The sequence below is a fragment of the Pelobates fuscus genome, chromosome 9 (assembly GCF_036172605.1).
Source record: "Pelobates fuscus isolate aPelFus1 chromosome 9, aPelFus1.pri, whole genome shotgun sequence".
Lineage (NCBI taxonomy): Eukaryota > Metazoa > Chordata > Amphibia > Anura > Pelobatidae > Pelobates > Pelobates fuscus.
In genome coordinates this window covers 71388560-71401332 of record NC_086325.1, presented here as the reverse complement: position 1 = coordinate 71401332, position 12773 = coordinate 71388560, and positions in this window count along the sequence as shown.

Here is a 12773-nt window from a genome sequence, read left to right as displayed (position 1 = left end):
ATTAAGCAGATACTTTTAATGGTGTGTCTGATCAGTATATATATCCCATCAACAAATATGAATATTTGGAAAAGTATCGGGAAAAAGATGGACTTTTTACCAAATCTTCTGTCACAAAGTCTGGCATCTCTGTCACGCATCTCGCTCAATACAAATTTGAAATGTATTTTATTTTAAAAAAATAGGCACAGGATGAACATGAAAGTAAAAATTAAACGTAACATTAAAATGTCATCTGTTAGAACATTGACTTGTGAAATTGAAATCACGTATGAATGTTCCGTTTCCCTTATCACTGGGCAGTAGAAGAGACAGTGTACAATAAATCTTGGTAATCACAGAACAGGAACAATTACTACTGGTAGACATGGAAAATATTGGACTATTTATGGATGAACCTTGAGAGATATGATTTGGGGCAACTAGGAAATCTGATGTTTATTATACAACAAACATTTATTTATTCTGAAAATATTTTAGCAGGATGGATACATTGAGATTTCTCTCATTTGTCTCATGTCCTGGGTCTTTGTCCACAAAACATTCATTATTACAATAGGATACAATATTACAAAAATACAATATACAAACTATATATATACACACACGTATATAAATGTAGTACATAACAGGTAATAAATATATTCAACCATGACAGGTGCATTCTGTGCTGAGGTATATTGCCATAGATCTCTTAAAAGATTTTAGATTGAATGAAGATTTGACTGTGTCCCTGAGGTTATTCCATAATTGCGGTGCTATGTAGGAAAAGGAGGATCGAGCCACTTTATTTTTGTATTGCGGTATGCTAAATATCGTGCTAGTACTGGATCGGAAGTTATATGAGGTGGGAACCGCCGGGGAGAGCATTCTACTCAGGTAGGGAGGGAGCTTCCCAGAAATGCTCTTATGCACAAGGCTGGAAAGATGAAGAGTGCATCAGGATTCTAGCGACAGACAGTTTAGCTCTTTTAACATGTCACAGTAATTACATTCTAGTACAAAGCGGCATCTCAGAACATCCCAGAACTCCGCAAGTTGTCTAAACTAAGTTCCTATTAACTTTTGCATGGTTATGCACTAAAGTGAGAATTCATAGTGAATTTTGAATTTAGGATCAAAATAGCCGAACTGCAAACATTCTCTAAGTTAGCTATGCTTTCATTTTGGCTACTCTGGCCATAGATGGACACCATAGTCACTCGAAGCATTACAGCTTAATGTAGTGGTTCTAGTTTCTCTAGCATAGAGAAAAGGCTGTGTTTACATTAATGTCTAATAACACCTGTAGTAGCAATCACTCAGACGGCCACTAGAGGTGCTTCCTAATTCAGCCTTCAGCATCTCCATGAGACATAAAGATGCATTAATTTAATGTATATCTATGACAGGATGCTGATTGGCCCCCCTGCAACTCCCCAAAATACCCTGGCAGATGCGCTGTTAGCCTCTTTCATGGGGGGTCCAAGAGCTCCCTTGCTGCCTTTACTGTGCACCTGCCTGCCCGCTTGCCCGCTTGCCCAGCAGCAGCAAGCCTAGGAGCAGCCCAGCAGCAGCAAGCCCAGTCACCAGCAGCCAGCCCAGCAAGCCCCACTGGACTCCAGGGAAGAATCCACTCCAGCACTCCCAAAGGTAGGGAGGCTGGGTAGAAAAAAAAATTAAAATTAAAATTAAAAAAATAAATATATATATATTATATACATACACAGGCACACTGACAAACACACATTCATTCACTCATTCACTCACAGACACCCTGATACAGACACACTCACAAACATTATCACAAACACTTACAAAGTATACATACTTTGTAAGTGTTTGAGACAATGTGTGTGTGTGTCCTTATCAGGGTGCCTGTGAGTGAATGTGTGCCTGTCAGTGTGTCTGTGAGTGAATGTGTGTGTGTCTGTGAGGGAATGTGTATGTGTGTATGTCAGTGTGTCTGTGAGTGAGTGAATGTGTCTGTCAGTGAATGTGTGTGTGTCTGTCTTTCAGTGCGTAGGTGAGTGAATGTGTGTGTCTGTCAGTGTGTCTGTGGGTGAATGTGTGTGTGTCTGTCAATGTATGTAAATTAATTTGTGTCTGTGAGTGAATGTGTGTGTGTCTGTCAGTGTGTCTGTGGGTGAATGTGTGTGTGTCTGTCAGTGTGTCTGTGGGTGAATGTGTGTGTGTCTGTTAGTGTGTCTGTGAGTGAATGTGTGTGTGTCTGTCAATTAATTAGTGTGTCTTTTGCGTTTCCCCTCCTCTTGGCACATAAAGATTTAAATAACACTTTAGTCAGTTACCCAATTCCAGCGCCGATGTCCCTTTGCGCTGGGTTGGCTCTCCGCCTCCTCCGACATCATCTGACAGGGGGGGGGACCTAATGCACATGCGTGGCAAGCCCTGCGAGCATATTAGATCCTCCCAATAGGAAAGCATTGCCTCAGATAGATTCCTATGGAGTTTTTACTGACGCTGGATGTCTTTATGCAGAGCATTAAGGGACTCAAAGTCTGTTAGAATCTCTGAGACGCCTCTAGTGTCTGTCTAACTGACAGCCACCGGAGGCACTAAGTAGGACAGGGTCACTGCACCCAAATCACTTCAATGGCCACTTCAATTTGGCAGAAAACTAGAAGGACCTTGGATATCTGAGAGAACCAGGTAAGTGTCAAAGCATTTGACAACTGTTTCACTAATTACCAAGGGATGACCGCAGGTGATTCCTCACACCATAACCACTACAGTAGGCTGTGGTGCTACGCGCTTTAACTGCCCCTTTAATTTGCTACAATTTTATGCTTAGCGAATAAGCCCTATAGTCTATTTAGAAAGGAGAAACATATATTTCCCAAAGTTTATGTTATAGAACATTTTTATACATTCATGGCAAAGGGACACTGATCTTATTGAGCATTTACTGTATCGTTTTTCAATTATGTATAAATATTTAAATATGAAGATTTGTTTTTCAATATTTGCTAATACTATAGTTTGTACATTGGCATTTAAACATGGCAGTTAAAGGAGCACAATATTCCTGACTGTATTATAGTGTTCCTTTAGGCATCTATTGGAGTGTTCTGAATTTCAGCATCTGAATAGACCTGTTTACTCATGCCTTTCCCAGAAAAAAAAAATGTTAATCATGCAGAAGCACTGCCTTTTTCCTAATCTTTAATTCACCCCTACCATACACTGAAGTAAATTAAAAAAGTGTCTCTATATAGGGATGAAATTAAAGTCTCTCGCTTGGGAAGCGTTCATTACAATCCATATTTATTGTGTTTTTTAATTAGTGTTAGCTGTTTTGTTTTTTTAATCCAACTGTATTTTGTTGAAAATTGATTATTTTATATTAAAAGGACACTATAGTCACCAAAACAACTTTAGCTTAATAAAGCAGTTTTGGTGTATAGATTATGCTTCTGAAGTTTCACTGCTCAGCTCACTGCCATTTAGGAGTTAGATCACTTTTGTTTCTGTTTATATAGTCCTAGCCACACCTTCCCTGGCTGTGACTGACACAGCTTGCATGGAAAGAAATGGTCTCACTTTCAATCAGATGTAACTTAGTTTAAAAGTTTTTATCTCCTGCTCTGTAAATTGAATTTTAATTACATACCGAGGATCGTGAAGATTCTAGCAAGCTACTAACAGTGCTGAAGATAAGACATTCTTTATTAAACAGAATTTGCAGTAAAGGAAGTGTAAACATTAGAGGCCTCTTTACAGGAAGTGTTTAGGAAGATTGTGTAAATCCCATGCAGGGAGGTGTGACTAGAGCTGCATAAACAAAGTGATTTAACTAATCAAAGGCAGAGAATTGAGCAGTGAAACTGCAGGGGCATAACCTATACACCATAATGGCTTTATTAAGTTAAAGTTGCTTTGGTGACTATAGTGTCCCTTTAACCCCTTAAGGACCAGACTTCTGGAATAAAAGGGAATCATGACGTGTCACACACGTCATGTGTCCTTAAGGGGTTAAATATGGACTTTTATAACGAAAAAAAAAGCTTACAAATATCTACTTAATTTTATAAATGTTTAAATCTTCCCATTTATTTCTCTCTTAAATGATTGATAGCTGATAGCAATTTTTGTCACAAAGTAAAATAAACTAGCTGATGTATTTCTCCAAAGTTTTAAAATCTAGTCTTAATATCTAAAGACAAGCAAGGAAAACATGTTTAAAAAATAAAATGAGTCCAAATTGTACATATTTAAACAGTATTAGAGCTGGAGTCCAGCAGTGTAGGGCTCAGCTCAATGGCTGAGAGCAATTAGCTGATGATGCAGTGGTTATGGTGGAGTGTTCCTTTAATGCAAAAAACTCAAAAAGTAGTAGAAAAAGAACTTGGTAAATGAAGAACAAAATAAAGAACAAAACAAAATAAAATACTGGACTCTGAATGCACTGCCAGATAGGTGAAACTATGATACGGAAAATAATCAGAGTTGAGATGAGTATAAGTAGTATAACTAGACCATCACCCTACTGTTATAAGGTGACAATGGAGCTCACACACAAAAATGTAAATATAATTTTGAATATTATAACTAAGCTCTAGAATAATATAAAAATAATAAAAAAGTTTTAAAAGGAAAAACTCTTAGATATACTATTTAACATATAACTAATAGAGTTTTTCTTCCTTTTATAACGCTTTTTATCACATTCCCCTTATTGTGGTTAGGGTGATTGTATTTTCACATATGGTGTTTTGTATATTCATTCGTTGCTGGTTATTGGAATTTCATTATACATAGAGGGTATCCTCAGTAATGAGACTGCGCAGTCCATTCCTCGTTTTTAATCATCACTCTACTCTCTGTATCTGTTTGTGCCAAAACGTGTGCGTTCACTGACACAAAACAAAGGCTAGAGAATGTGAGGGCAGAACAGGCAGCTCTTGATTGTATCAATAACATTGAAGATTAAATGAAGCCTGTCGGGGAGTGAGGACCAGATTTAATATTTTTATAAGAAGTTGAGGTCTTATAGCAGACGTGGAGAGATATATGGGGAAAGGAAGCAGAATTGGTAGCAGAACAATAGGGACACAAAATTCACACAAAACTAAGTAGGGATTTATCAGTGCTCTGTTCTAAAAAGTGGTCTAAAGTGGCAGGGATGCCGCAAAGGTAGATCCCCAGATGTTTCAAAACTACAGCTTCCATTATGCTTTGTCAAATACTGCGGTCGCAGGGGTCGCAGCTGCGACCGGGCCAGTAACTCCAGGGGGCCCGCCCCCCCTGCGATCGTGGTGCCCGGCAAGATTGTGGTGCGGCCCCGGGACAACCATTGGGCCGCATTGAAGGGGACTATCGGGTGGCCAATGCTCTTGGGGCCACCCGATGGCAATGAATTACCTGGGGCCTGGTCAGCGCTGGGGCGCTTTAAGAGCTCTGACTCCCATCAGCCAAAGGCAGCCACTGGACTCCATGGCCTACCCCTAAAGGTAGGAAACAGGATGGTGACTAAAAATATTAACAGTTTGTGTGTGTGTGTGAATGTCTGTATCTGTGTGCCTGTATGTGTGTATAAATGTTTATCTGTGTCTGCATGTGTGTCTGTATGTGTATCTGTTTGTCTCTATGTGTATCTGTTTTTCTGCACCTGTCTGTATGTGTATCTGTTTGTCTGCATGTGTGTCAGTATGTACCCCTATGTATCTGTATGTGTGTCACTGTTTGTATCTGTAAGCGTGTCATTCTGTGTATTTGTATCTGCATGTGTCTATGTGTGTATCTGTCTGTATATGTGTCTGTGTATCCGCATGTGTGTCAGTGTGTGTCTGTATCTGTATGTGTGTCATTGTTTGTATCTGTAGAAGTGTCATTCTGTGTGGCTGTGTATTAGCATGTGTGTCCGTGTATGTATCTGTATGTGTTATAATGTACAAATGGAGGGCCCAGGGCAATTTTTGCACCATGGCCCTGTAGTTTCTAGTTACGCCTCTGTCTAAAGGCATCATGGGAGTTGTAGTGCTACAACATCTGGAGATCTACCTTTTGGACACCCCTGGTCTAAAGTTTGGCAATCACTATGGAATCCAGCAGAGTCATTCTATTGATAACTACTCCCCATTTAAATTTTTACACCATCTTTTAAATAACCTAATACTTTGATACATTTTCCTTAAAGAACTCATGCCTACATAATTAACAGTCCTTGTGACATGAGAATGGGTGCAGGACGTGATAAGCACCATGCAATGTGCAATAATGCAAGGCAGTTATGGTGCTTAGACAAAACGTGGAAAAGGTTCGGTACACAGGAATACTTTCACAAATTAGTATTTTAACACTAGACGTCATCCTGTACTGGTCTATTCTCCTACTTTGTAATCGTATTAGAGCGTGACTCACCGCAGTTCTTTCTGCGCTCTGTAATTTGCTACTCTTTTATCTGTCTTATATATCAATTTAAAAGCAGTTCATAATGTGGACTCTACAATGGCTATTAATAATAAAATGTTTGTAGTATCTAATGGTATGGAACTTGGCAAGAGTGGGGATACGACTGGCAATTTTTATGGAGATTATAGAGTCGATTCAGTCTAGACTAAGACTAATAAAAAAACAACAAAAAAATACGTAGTTGGAGTCTTAAAAAAAATGTAAATATATTTGTGTTGCTTCTTACAGGAGAGGGTTAAAGATGTCTGATGCAGCCACAGATCTAAATTCCACTCTCTCCCAGTGGAAACCCCTGGTTCAGCAACATATCCTGAGGGGTAATGAGAACAGACATTGTCCTGGTCCTATGATCTCTGAAATTAGAGGATTTGTCAACACTAAAGCAAGATAAGCTGAGCTGTTATTAGATGCCCCTGTTATTTCCATGGGTGGGGAAGGGGGATGACAAACCCTTTATTATCTGGTCCGCAGGATGTTGAGAGGATGAGATTACTCAAGCTTGGTTATTTAAGCAAGTCTGACATTTTCCCAAGGGTGTCTCCCCCTCTCCCCATTAACAAATGCAATGCCAAGCACCGAGCAACGACATAAACCATGTATCCTTGTATGTGCATCCATGCACCTATCCTGGCCACTACGTGGTCACTAACTCATTAATAAAACAAATCCTCAAAAAAAATCCTATAGATGGAGAAATAGAATTTGACTTCCGTGGGTTAATTCAGTGTAGGGAACAAAATTCCGCTTATCATTTTTATAATCAATTAAACCGGAGAATGGAATTATAGAACAGAATTACTTTATTTCTAGGATGGCTTCCATAGCGAGATCAACTCATTATAATGATGTAAGGGTTAACAGACAACAGTTATGTAAGATCCCTGCCTTTTTAAAATCATGCATTCAAAAGTGGATGTACAGCTGGCAATGCAAACATTGTATACCAGTCATTGACAAGTTGTGTTATTCCAGCCTCAAGAACGTAGAACCTTTCTCAAATCAAATAGTACTACACTGACACTCTAGTCATCCTCCCCATGTGCTGGGTTGTGTGAGGGTTTAGGTGGGAGAGTCTCAGTTACTGAGTGATAGCTGCTTTCTGGGTGACCAAAATTTCACACGCTAACCCTTCAGAGGAGTGCAGAGTATAGTAACCTTTAAAGAAGCTGTTAGAATCACTCTGCTGCTGATGTCAACACGCCATAGACATCCCCCCCCCCCTCCACCCCATTAAAAAAATATATATATTTAGTCGATATACCCCAATAAAAACTTGCGTGGATTTAGTCATGCTTTTTTTTAAATTAAGGATATATCTAAAAACAACTTGCAAAAACTGAGGATGTCAAATAATGGCCCCAGGTGACAATCACAAAAGGGGTGCTGGGCTGAGGGGCTGGGTTGTCCCCTTCTTTATTGCTTTAGTAGTATGCTAGAATTGCATTAAATATCAATTGCAATGGAACATGTTCTTGTTTATGTTATTTTTTTTCACTGTTATCCTGGCTCTCATATTTGGTAACGTTTGCATAGAGAGGTGGGGACATGGCTCCTAACGTCATCAGAGTTAGCTTTGGGCTCAAGCCCCAGGTGTTTCTGAAGCTCACAATGACCTTGAATCAAACCTTCTTACAAGGTTACTGTTCGTTCCTCTATAATTACCCCAGTTCCTGAAACTTGTGCCATCCTGGGGAGATGGGGTGTCACTGACTCTAATAGGGCTTATTATTATTATTATTATTATTGGCATTTATATAGCGCCAACAGATTTCGTAGCGCTTTACAATATTATAAGAGGGTCTTACAGACCATGCCTCCACATTGATTTAACTCATCTAATTTACAGAGATTGCCCAGTAAGTTTGCCTTAAGGGAGTTATGAACCATTTGAACTATTGTTGATTTGGAACAGATGGCCTGTATGTATGTTTTCAGAAGAGAGTTATGATTCCAAATTTAAATTGTATAAATCTAAATATATATAAAATGGAACCGTATAGAACAATGCAAAAAAAATGGCTAGTATTTCTGAATTTAAAAAATATACTTCCGTATCAAAAGTGACAGATGCATTTTAAAGTCTAAGGCTTAGTTTGTATAAGTCACCTGATCAGAACATGAGATCAAAAGTCAGTTTGTTGCAGAAGATAACTCCTTCACTTCAACTCTGCTGTGAGACCATTATATGAACCCACAGCTTTCTTAGAGAAGATTATAATGTGATTATTTCAGTGTCTACCAGGCTCTAGCTTCAGAGCGGAAGCTCTGGTTCTCTTGTTACATGAGCTAATGCGCACTTTAAAACGCCAGTTATATGATGCCAAAGAGGACTGTTCAAGCGAATCGGGGTTAATGTCACTGCCATAGCAACAGAGGACTTGGGCTCAGCAGTTCTTACAATTTAGTACCTCAGCCACTGATCTGGATTGCGAGCTCTTCAGGACACTGTAAGGAGTGACGCTATAACACATAAAATTAAATAGCTGATCAAATTCATGGGAACGAATGAAAGATCTGTTTCTGTATTTAAATGGCATGCTTTAGTTTAGTAATGTAACATCGATCCTTTTATTTGGTTATTATTTATTTATTTATTTTACTAGTCTTTCGCCTGTCAATTAATGATACAGTTTGTGTATGATTTCTCAAGCATACGAACTGCAGCCTGAACTCATTTTATGGCTTGGTTTTAATGCTATATTATTATTACTAGCATTAATATATAGTGCCAATATATTGCACAGGATTTTACAATAATAGAGTGTTTCAACATACAAAGTAGAGATGACAGAGACAAGAGGTGAATGTATGTGTTTATTTATGTGTTTATCACTTTTTTCCAGAGAAGTTTAAAATATTTAAAGATCCACATACAGTCGTCCCCAGTAAAAAACCTTAACAGCATTTATTGTTAATATTAATTACCTGCTCTGCATTTCTTTTTTCATGCGTCAACCACGTTCCCAGAAATGTATGAACGCATGCATATGCACACTCAAGAATTATTTCAGCAGTGCCATATGGAGACATGCACCCACATATATCCAACTCTGGGGGTTATCTTCATATAAATGGCAGGCCCTAGCTAGGTCCAGACAGCCTGACATATCGTGTAAATTAAAAAAAAAAATGGAAGCTACTGATAATTTTAAAGATAAAAGCACAACCCATGGCTCTCTTTTTAATAATAGTTAGTGGCACACATAGAGGAATATATAATCACATATGATCACAAATCTACCACTTTACATCATCTACATATCTTATCCCAAGCAAATGTTAGAGAAAGTTTGCGTCGGACCCAGCAGCTCTGAAAATATATATTTCTGCAATTCTCCCAGAATGCTATGTTGAGTATGCAAATGAACACAAACATGAATCTCTTTTTTTAGATGCTATCCAACATTTCAGCGTGTCCTTTAGCAGTAGCGTATTGCAGTTATTAAACAGAACATTTTATACAAAATCAAGGGTTATGATCCTAAACCCTAGTCTATTAATTATTACCAATAATTACACAGACTGGTGCAAATAAAATAACAAAACCTTCCTGTTGGATTTTAAGGCTAAAATGTGTTGCAAAATGATTGCAGTGATCGACAGTTGCCATACACAAGCTTAATGTCACTCTCTTCTCTGAGGTTAAGCCTTCACACATACCATCAGGTCTTAGGGGGTAGCAGGAATTTGCATTACTGCAAAGAGGTGTATTTACAAGCCCCCTCTCTGTCTTGTTTGCATTGGATTGGTTGAGATCATCAAGATAGATGATCTCATCTATGGAGGTGGGGCCTGCCATGAAGAGTCCAGCTCACTTTATTTAAATGTATTTAAGGCAGATACGATTAGCTTGTTCCTGGTTTCCAAGTACATCCACGAGTCTAGATGTTGTTGTTATTAGTACTATTTTTTTTTTTTTTCATTTATAATTTTTATGGGATTTTGTGGCAAAGAGGTAACTTTTCTCTCTTTTTCTTTTGACTTTTTTTTAATGTATTGGCTTTACATATTTTGCATGCTTTATCTATATAACGAGGTGATCTACAACCTGGAGTGTTGCTTTAATTACTTCCACATCTCAGTCCAGACATATTAATGGTAGGCCTGTACATCCATAGATTTAGTAAGAACCCCTCCATACCTATTCTAGCCATATTATTTTTTTCCAAACAATAACCCACTCTTTTTAACAGATTTCATCTCTAACTCATGCTTATTAACCACCACATATCTTACCCCAGACTTATAATCCCATCAGTACCCTTGCCTTTAAAGCACATTCTAACCCATTATCTTCATCAGTGGTTCCCAACCCAGTTCTCACGTTAACCCACCAGTCCAGGATTTAGGGATAACCCAGTCATGTCTAAGGTGTTTTAAAAAAAAAAAAAAAAAAAGGAACACCTTAAACACAACTGACTAATCCCTAAATTCTGGACTGGTGGGGGGGCATGAGGACTGGTTGGGAACCACTGATCTAGATGCATTATTTAAAATTCCCCGTTGCCTTTCTTTTGCAGCCCTACACTTGCTGACTAGTGAGTTTGGAACAATATTGATCTGTATCACTACATATGAAGACCTACCCTTAAATTTCTATTGTGCACATCAACTAAAGAAGGGCCATCAAGCTATAAAAGAGATAGTGTCCCTTTAAACAATGATGTTATTAGGCAATTTTCAAGGCTTAAGGCAGCCACAGAGAAGCTGTAGGTGCCATCTCCAACTTTTACGACCAGTGTAACACTTGTAAGTAGGCCATGTTTCCTATTGGTAGATGTGTATAGGAGCTTATTATAAACAAAGCCGTATGTTCATTTCCAGGCAAGAACGAAAGGAGGGGTGGGAGGGGGTGTCTCGACTTTAAACCCCAAATGCGGCTTTAATGACATTTTCTCTGGATTTGCGGGAATGCTTTCTTGTGAGTAACTCTTCAGGAAATAACTTCAGACTTTAAAGGGCTGTACATTAAATCCTGCTTGTTGGTAATTATTCCGTCATAAATCACGCTTGTGATGCATTTCATTAACTACAGAATCAAAGAAACACCCATTATAGCAGTAAAGATAGAGCCATTTAATCCTGCATTCCTCTGTAAATCAGCCCAATCTTAACCCTTTCACCTGCTGGCAACTCGTCTAGTTACTGAAGAGTTAATCACAATTACATCATAATTTCATGTGCTCTGAAAATCCCTTTGAAATATCTTGATGCCTTATAATTAAATGATAAAAATAACCAAAGTCACAGTGAACCATTAAATAGATATGATAAATGACATTGAGAGGGATGACATCGAGGTGACACCGGCGCTCGCCTTGCCTCTGTCTGAATATTTAAATGGCAGACTGATTATTAATTCTTGTGTGTTAACTCTACAAAGCAGAGGAATATGTTATTCATCAGTAATCTTTCCATCATTTAAATTGCACACTCCTGGAAACATAAGTAATTTCTGACACCAGACAAGAACCAATTGGCCTGTTTAGCCTGCCAACTATTTTACTTATTTATTCTTTAGAAGTCATGATAGCTGAACGCAAATCCCAAGCATTCTTGGATTAATTTACTGTGTTACTACATTCACCGGTCCATTTGAGCCCTGATATAGACAATTTCGTGCTTGCCTTATCCTAGCCAAAAGGCAGGGGAACACAGATTGTGTACAGGTACCTCCTGCTGCCACTTTACTAAGCAGTCTGGCCTACATTGTGAGTCTTAGCATTGCATGTACTATGTAGCACATACGTTTACAGTCTATGTGTACCAGTAGCAATTATTAGTGATACAGTTGCTTGTTTGGTTGTGCTTAGTCTCCCAAAATTGTATTGATGTGATTGACCTCAGTCATACTGTGTGGGTATGCCATCTGATGCACACCCAAGCTCTGGGCTTAAAGGACCACTATAGGCACCCAGACCACGTCAGCTTAATGAAGTGGTCTGGGTGCCAGGTCCAGCTAGGTTTAACCCTTTTTTCTATAAACATAGCAGTTTCAGAGAATTTTATAATAGGGTTAATCCAGCCTCTAGTGTCTGTCTTATTGACAGCCGCTAGAGGCGCTTCTCACTGTGCTTTTCACAGTGAGAAGACGCTGCCGTCCATAGGAAAGCATTGTGAATGCTTTCCTATGGACTGGCTGAATGCGCGAGCGGCTCGTGCCGCGCATGCGCATTCAGCCGAGGAGGAGAGTCCACCTGCCCGGTGCTGGAGAAAGAGGTAAATTTAACCCCTTCCTCACCCTATAGCCTGGCGGGAGGTGGGCCCTGAGGGTGGGGGCACCCTCAGGGTACTATAGTGCCAGGAAAACTAGTATGTTTTCCAGGAACTATAGTGGTCCTTTAAGCCTTCCTCTGCCACTC